We start from the raw sequence: 8,037 nt of genomic DNA on the forward strand, positions 1-8,037 counted from the left end.
GGACCACTCCCAGAGGAATTTTCTAGGACTGTCCTAGCTGGCCTCTTAGCCTGAAACTCCACAAAGGAGGTAGTAGTTTTAAAACTGCAAATTGATGAATTCCCGCTGTGGTACAATGGGATCAGTGGCATCTCTGGAGCAACACAGTGGGTTAAGGATCTTGCATCGCCACATCAGCAGCTCAGGCACTCACTGTGTGTGTGGTAGAGAGGGATATGTGAATTCCAATGACAACTTTTTTTTTTTTTTTTTTTGTCTTTTGTCATTTTAGGGCCACACCCATGGCATATGGAGGTTCCCAGGCTATGGGCTGAATCTGAGCTGCAGCTGCCAGCCTATGCTACAGCCACAGCAACTCAGAATCAAGCTTCGTCTGTCACCTACACCACAGCTCACAGCAACACAGCAACACTGGATCCTCAACCCACCAAGCAAGGCCAGGGATAGAACCCTCATCCTCATGGATCATATTTGGGTTCGTTAACCACTGAGCCATGACGGGAGCTCCCCAGTGACAACTTTAAGTGAGCATCTGGAGTTGGCGCCTTGGCCTGGCTCCCCCACTGCTGACTACGGAGTCCAGGGGCTGACTGATAGCTGCTTCCCAAGGGTGTTTGGACCTGTGCCTTCTCTCTAGGTTCATCATTTGACTGAAGGGAAGTTCCCTGAAAGACCACCAGGTGGTGCCATCAGGCCACGGGTACCATGGTTGGACCAATGGAACCCATTCTCTGCTTGGCCCTCCCATTCATTTGTTGTGTGGCCTTGGACCCCAATTTCCTCACCTAATAGGGGGTTAGACTAGTCTACTGAAAACATGAACTTTGGGGGCATACTCACCTTTTTGACTTCTGACTCCACCAGGGTCACATTATGACTTTTGTGGGTCCTGGAGTACTTTTGCTTCCACGAATCCCTTCTTCCACAAACAAACAGCAAAAATTATATTTTACAGCAATATTGGTGTAAAGACAAATATGTCAGTGTTATATACTAAAAATTTTCTGCAATCTAACATTTCACCTTTTCCCTTCTCTTTCGGACAGAAATTAAACGTTGCTGTGGGCCTCTAAAAGTATTGTGGATCTAGGCTCTGTACCAGCTATGCCTCATGAGGGTGGTGCCACCTCCCCTAATCACTAGCTGTGTGACCAAGTTGCTTAACTTCTCTGGGACTGAATTTCCTCATTATAAAGTGGAGCTGACAACAGAGCCCATCTTTTTAGTGCGGTGGTTGTAATTTAGTAGATAGTGTATGTCACGCCTTCTTAGAACACATCCTGGCACAGAGCAAACTTTGGCACATGGCAGCTGCTGGCATTATTACTGTTATTAATACAATCATTTTTAAAGACATTTTCAGCTCTAACCTCTACAAAACTATTAAAAAATATCTCAAACAAGGAGGAAACGCAAAAGAAATAGTTTGAAAAAAATAAAATGAAACTTTCAGAGTGTTTAATGGGGAAGGTAAAAGAGTTTCCTAGCGAAGAAAGGGGCTGCAGATTTGGAAATGACCTGCATCAATTTTCTCCTGCCACCAGGGAACTCATGAGGTAAACATGAGCTTATAACAATCAGCTGAAACCACCACCATCTGGGGTTATCTGAGCCACGTGGGCGGGCCCTCAGGTGAGTGCGTGCTCCCTTGCGTGGGTGCAGGTACGTGGGCGTACGTGGGCGTGCCCACGTGCGTGCAGTGCGTAAGTGCGAGCCACAGATGCCTTCATCTTAGAAAGGGAGGTTTGCTTAGAGTTTTGAAAGCCCTAGACTTAGGGAGAGAGGGGTGTTGTGCCCACAGGAGAGAGGGGCAAAGAGGGGTGGGCCCTTTAGGCAGAGGGAACAGCTCTGCAAAGACCTGAGGCAGGAGCATGGAGGGCAAGGTCAAGGAACCACCCTGAAGTTTTTTACCTTGATTTTTTTTTTTTTTTGCCTCCCCCTTCCCCAGTCCTGAGGAAGTTTCCCAGCTAGGGATGGAACCTGCATCACAGCGGTGACTGGTGCCACCACAGTATCAATATGGATCCTTAACCACTAGACCACCAGGGAACTCCTAGTTGGATTTTAAGGCTTAGTTCTTAGTTCTTAGTTCTTAGTTCCCAGAGCCATCCCATTTTATACTCTACAAATGACCTTTGAGAAACTACAGTACACTAGAGGGCACTGTTGATTTTTTTAAGCCCAAATTTGCACCAGCAAAAAACACTCCCTGACTTTTTAAATTAGGTGTTTCCACCTGAAAGAATTACAATTCTGCTACCCAGTATCTACTAACTTATGCTCAAATAATTTATTTTATATTTGAAAAAGATAACCCTGTAAACGTTATTGCTTTTTTTTTTTTCTTTAGGGCTGCACTGGTGGTATGTGGAAGTTCCCAGGCTAGGAGTTGAACTGGAGCTATAGCTGCCGGCCTACACCACAGCAATACGGGATCCTTGCCGTGTCTCCCTGAAACACAGATTGTTGACCCGCTTGAGCAAGGCTAGGGATCAAACCCAAATCCTCTTGGATACTAGTAGGATTCGCTTCCACTGCGCCATGACAGGAACTCCAAGGTTATTGCTTTTTAACTCTAAGATGGCACAGCAGTGCCCTCTAAGTTTAATTAATTCAGAAAAAATTTCTTGAACAGCGACTAAGAAGAAGGCTCTGCCCTCATAGTGGATTGGGGATGGGGAAGAGACATCAGACAAGTAATTACACCTGTGGGAAGAAACAAATAGAGGTTTCAAAAGAGATTGATGAGAGCTGGTCAGAAGAGGCCTTCCTGATTGAGCCAAGGTTTAAGCTGAGTTTTGAGGAATGAGAAGTTTGTCAAGTGAAGCAGGAGAAGAGCAGTGCAGGAGGGGAGAGTACAACACGTGAAGAGGCCCACAGGATGGGGAGAGCATGAACAGTGAACAGTGGATCTAAGTGATGTGGCAGGTGGTTGAAAATGGAGTTGGAAAGGTAAGTGAAAACCAGGAAATACAGCGCTTTTTTTTTCATTTTTTACATTGAAATATAGTTGATTTACAGTGTTGTGTTAATTACTGCTGTACAGCAAAGTGATTCTTTTAAAATAAATATTCTTTTGGGGAGTTCCTGTTGTGGCTCAGCGGTAACAAAGCCAACTAGTATCCATGAGGACGCAGGTTCAATCTCTGGCCTCACTCAGTGGGTTAAAGTATCTCTCGTTGCTGTGGCTGCGGCGTAGGCCAGTGCTGGCAGCTACAGCTCCAGTTCGACCCATGGCCTGGGAACGTCCATGTACCACAGGTGCAGCCCTAAAAAAACTACATGTATATATGTATATATATTCTTTTCCATTATGGTTTATCATAGGACACTGAATATAATTCTCTGTGCTGTATATATACAGTAGGACTTCATTGTTTATCCTCTTGGTGTATGATAGCTTTTATCTGCTAAGCCCAACTTCCCACTCCATCCTTCTCTCAACCTTTCCCCCTTGGCAACCACAAGTCTATTCTCCTTGTCTCTGGGTCAGTTTCTGTTTCGTAGATAGGTTTATTTGTGTCATATTTTATATTGCACATATAAGTGATATCATATGGTATTTGTCTTCCTTTGTATAATTAGTATGTTAATTTCTGGTTCCCGCCATATTGCTTTGAATGGCATTACTTTGTTCGTTTTTATGGCTGAATAGTGTGTGTATGTTTTATTCCTGTGTGTGTGCGTGTTTGTACACAATTGAATATGTATATATACACCACATCTTCTGTATCCCTTTATCTGTCGATGGACATTTAGGTTGTTTCCATGTCTTGGCTATTGTGAAGAGCGCTGTTGTAAACATATGAGTGCATGTATCTTTTTGAATTATGGTTTTGTCCAGATATATATCCAGGATTGCAATTCTGGATCGTGGTAACTCTGTCCTTAGTTTTCTGAGGCGCCTCCATGCTGTTTTCCCAGCTTACATTCCCACCAACTGTAGGGGTTCCCTTTTCTCCACACCCTCACCAGCTTTTTTTTTTTTTTTTTTTTTTTTTTGGTCTTTTTAGGGCTGCACCTGAGGCATATGAAAGTTCCCAGCTGGGGTCAAATCAGAGCTGCAGCTGCCGGCCTGCAACACAGACACAGCAACATGTGACCGACCTGCGACTGTGACCTACACCACAGCTCATGGAGATGCCAGATCCTTAACTCAGTGAGAGGCCAGGGATCCTTGCGGGTACTAGTCAGCTTCATTTCCACTGAGTCACAATAGGAACTCCTCCAGTATTTGTTACTTGTAGACTTTTTAATGATGGCCATTCTGACCAGTGTGAGGTGGTATCTGATGGTAGTTTTGATTTGTATTTCTCTATAATTAATGTTGTTGATCATTGCTTCATGTGGTTATTGGCCATTTGTATTCAAGAAACACAGGACTTGGAGTTCCCATCCTGGCGCAGCAGAAATGAATCCGACTAGGAACCACGAGGTTGCGGGTTCTATCCCTGGCTTCACTCAGTGGGTTAACGATCCAGCATTGCTGTGAGCTGTGGTGTAGGTCACAGACATGGCTTGATCTGGCGTTGCTCTGGCTCTGGTGTAGGCCAGCAGCTGCAGCTCAGATTAGACCCCTAGCCTGGGAACCTCCATATGTGCGGGTGCAGCCCTAAAAAGGCATAAGACAAAAAGAAAAAAAAAAAAAAAAAAAAAAAGAGGAAGAAGAAGAAACACAGGACTTTGCATTCCTGTGAGGACTTGGGTATTTATCCAGAGAGAAATAGGGAGCCATTGAGGGTTTCAGGCAAAGGGCTGAAAGGATGAGATTTACATTTTAGGCCGTGCACACTGGTTTCTGGGGTGGGGGGGGGGGAACAGATTGTAGGGGGCAAGGGTGGAAGTGGTGGAGCCAGTGAAGAAGCGGCAATGTCATGGAACAAGAGTTGGTGACTGGGACTAGGGCACCTTTGCCTTTGGCTCCAAGAAGCCTGGGGAACCAAGCAGTCATACAGTTATATCCCACCAGGTACTCACTTCTTCCCAGCCCATTTTTCCAGAATCACGTGTGTGTGTGTGCATGCACATCCCTGTTTCCTTGAAATTATTTTAGTTTTACCTAAGTTTAGTAGCTTCCCTGAATCTTAAAGCTGGAAGCACTGGTTCTAGGGTCCTGATGGGACCTGTGGGTAAGTGGCGTGGGAACACTGGCTCCTCACTGTGGCCTCTGCCTTTAGAATCATTTAGGTGGAAGTCCTGATGGGGAGATCTGGCAGCTGATGCAGATGTGTCCTCTCTCACCCACATCCCCACCTGTGCTGGGTGCTTTTTCTCCTTCTGGGAGGGAAGAGAGATGTGGCCTCCAGTTTGTCGCTTTTTTTTGCGTCTTATGGCCGCATCCGAGGCATACAGAGTTTCCCAGGCTAGGGATCCAATCAGAGCTGTGGCCACCAGCCTATACCACAGCCACAGAAACATGGGATCCAAGCCACATCTGCGACCTACACCACAGCTCACGGCAATGCCAGATCCTTTACCCACTGAGCGATGCCAGGGATTGAACCTGCATCCTCATGGATACTAGTCAGATTTGTTAACTGCTGGGCCATGACGAGAACTCCCAGTTTGTCACTTTTTTTGTGGCGTCCACTTTCTCCTCTCCTGGTTTGTTAACTGCCCTTTATACTTGTCTTCTCCAACCTGAGGAAGAGATGGGAGCCAGGGCTGCTGAACTGGAGAAGCTTCTCCTCCCCACCCCTGATCCACCCACAGGGACAGGATGAACAGCACTGGGAGCATGTCTGTCTGAGGCCGGAAAGGGATGTTGATGAGGACAAGAAAATAACAAGGACTGGAAGGAGGGGCTATAATGAATGATAAGTGAAACCTTGGCCTGATTCCTTGTGTGGCAGAAATTCCTTCTAAATAATTGAGAGCCATATGAACCCAAAGGCTTGAGTGGCCTACCCTTCAGCAGAGCAAGTCCTGTTAATAAAAATGCAACCTTGGAGTTCCCTGGTGGCCTAATGATTAAGGACTTGGCCATGTCACTGCTGTGGTTTGGCTTACTACTGTGGCTGGGGTTCAGTCCCTGGCCTAGGAACTTCCCCATACCACAACCACAGGCATGGCCAGAAAAACAAAAAACAAATTTAAAAAATGCAACCTCCATTTGTTGAGGGCTTACGGGATGTCAGGCACACAGTCAGTGTTTTACATACATTGCCTTATTTGACCTTCACCTGGGAAGTTGATTTTTTTTTTATATATATAAACCATAGAATATATTTAATTCAAATTAAATATGAACTAGAACAATGTTCTTTCCTTATCAAGTAGCAATTACATTGTTTGGAAAACGAAAAAAAGAACACATTTCTCTCTTCATTCTGGCAATCCAACAAGGCACAAGGCGATCCAGTTTGCTGAGGTGATGGATCCAGCGGTCACCACCGATGCTCATAGTTCTGAGGGGGAGACACAGCCCACACTTCATACAAAATGATTCTGCAGCAAGTCTGAGGGAGAGAAACCTCCCTTGATAAATGGGAGCGTGAAAAGTCCAAGTAGCAGGAAGTAGGCGACTTGTGTAACAGATGTATTTTATGAAATAGGTGGTTCACGCATTGCTTTTCATTCATTCCAATTTGCCGAGGGTGCTGCCTGCATTCACAGCAGTGACACAGGCTTCCTACACAGAATACTCTTTCCACTATAGGCAGTTCTTTTTTAAAATTCTTTTTTATTTATTTTGGCATGATTCTTTCCCCTGTGAAGAAAGCTGAGTTCTGCACGACACAGGCCATTCAGCTTTAAGTGTCAGCCTCCTCGCTCTCCCTGGGCTGGGAGGAGGCCAGGTCCTGAGTGGTGAGGCCTTCTTTTCCCTTCCGCCGAAAGCTTCTCACTGTTTGGTCTGCGAAGATGAATGTCTGCCTGGTTCCACTCACCAGGGTGGAAGGGGTCAAGGGCGGGGGTGGCTTTCTTCACAGGGTAGTACTTTCTGTACCATCGTCCATATCCAACAGAGTGCGGCCGGGCTGGTCTTTGCTGGCTAAGTCTAAATGCGTTTCAGGAAATAGGCTGCAAAGCGGTTCTAAAACCCTAGGATTGGCGTCATTAAATATTCCAATCTGAGTTCTTCCTGAACATGGCAGGTCATACATCCGTGATGATTTTGGAGGTGGTAGGAGGCTTCATTGCTGAGGCTGCCATCCCTGGCCATAAGTTGATTGTTTTTTTCCCCATTTTATGCATAAGGAAACAAGGCTAGTGACCCGCTCAAGGTCCCACAACTGGTGAAGGTGAAGGTGTGCACCATGTTATTCCTCTTCATGCCAAGGAAGGCTTACCATCTTCTCCAACCTGAGAATCTGGTCCTCAAGAATTAAGGAGAGAAAAGTCTGATCCTCAAATTACCTACGAGCTTGTTTAAAATGTAGACCTCCTGAGACACATTCCTGGGGTGTCGGGCCCTGGGATCGGTACAGTAACAGGTTCCCTGGGATTTCAAACCCTCTGGACAAAACCCAAGCTGGAAGAATGCCTAGGACCAGGGTACACCTCCCTCCCCCTCCCCCTTGTCCCAGCAAGGCCAGGCTGGGGAAGGAGTGGCGGCAGGTAAGGGTGGGTGGGGATGTCTGTAGCTCTGTGAAGTTGTGTCAGGGAGAAGAAGCCCCTCTCCATCCCTTCTTGTCCTGCAGAGTTTGCCCAGAATGAGAGCTGGCAGATGCCTATGGCACCAGTACGCTGCTCCAGTGCAGGCACAGAGAGACGTCATGTCGCCGAGGAGGCCTCAGGGTGGCAAGACCAGGTCAGAGCGGTGGACAGGCTCACTAGTGTCTGGCCCACTTCCTCTGCCTCTCCCCATCCCCCAAGCACAGGGCTCTTGTCCCAGGCAGGATGCTGGTCTTTGGAGGAAAAGGATAATCCTTTCCTTCAACATAAGCTCTTTTGTGAATTGCCTGCCTGACCATTTTGGACCTTGGAAACTGAGTTTTCCTGGCTCAGTGACCTCTGCTCAGAAGAAGTGACAGACATTTCACAGCCTTGCCACCTCCCCTGTCAGTTCCAGCAAGACCTCTGAGGTTAACTGAGTGT

Source organism: Sus scrofa, chromosome 13, assembly GCF_000003025.6.
Source record: "Sus scrofa isolate TJ Tabasco breed Duroc chromosome 13, Sscrofa11.1, whole genome shotgun sequence".
Lineage (NCBI taxonomy): Eukaryota > Metazoa > Chordata > Mammalia > Artiodactyla > Suidae > Sus > Sus scrofa.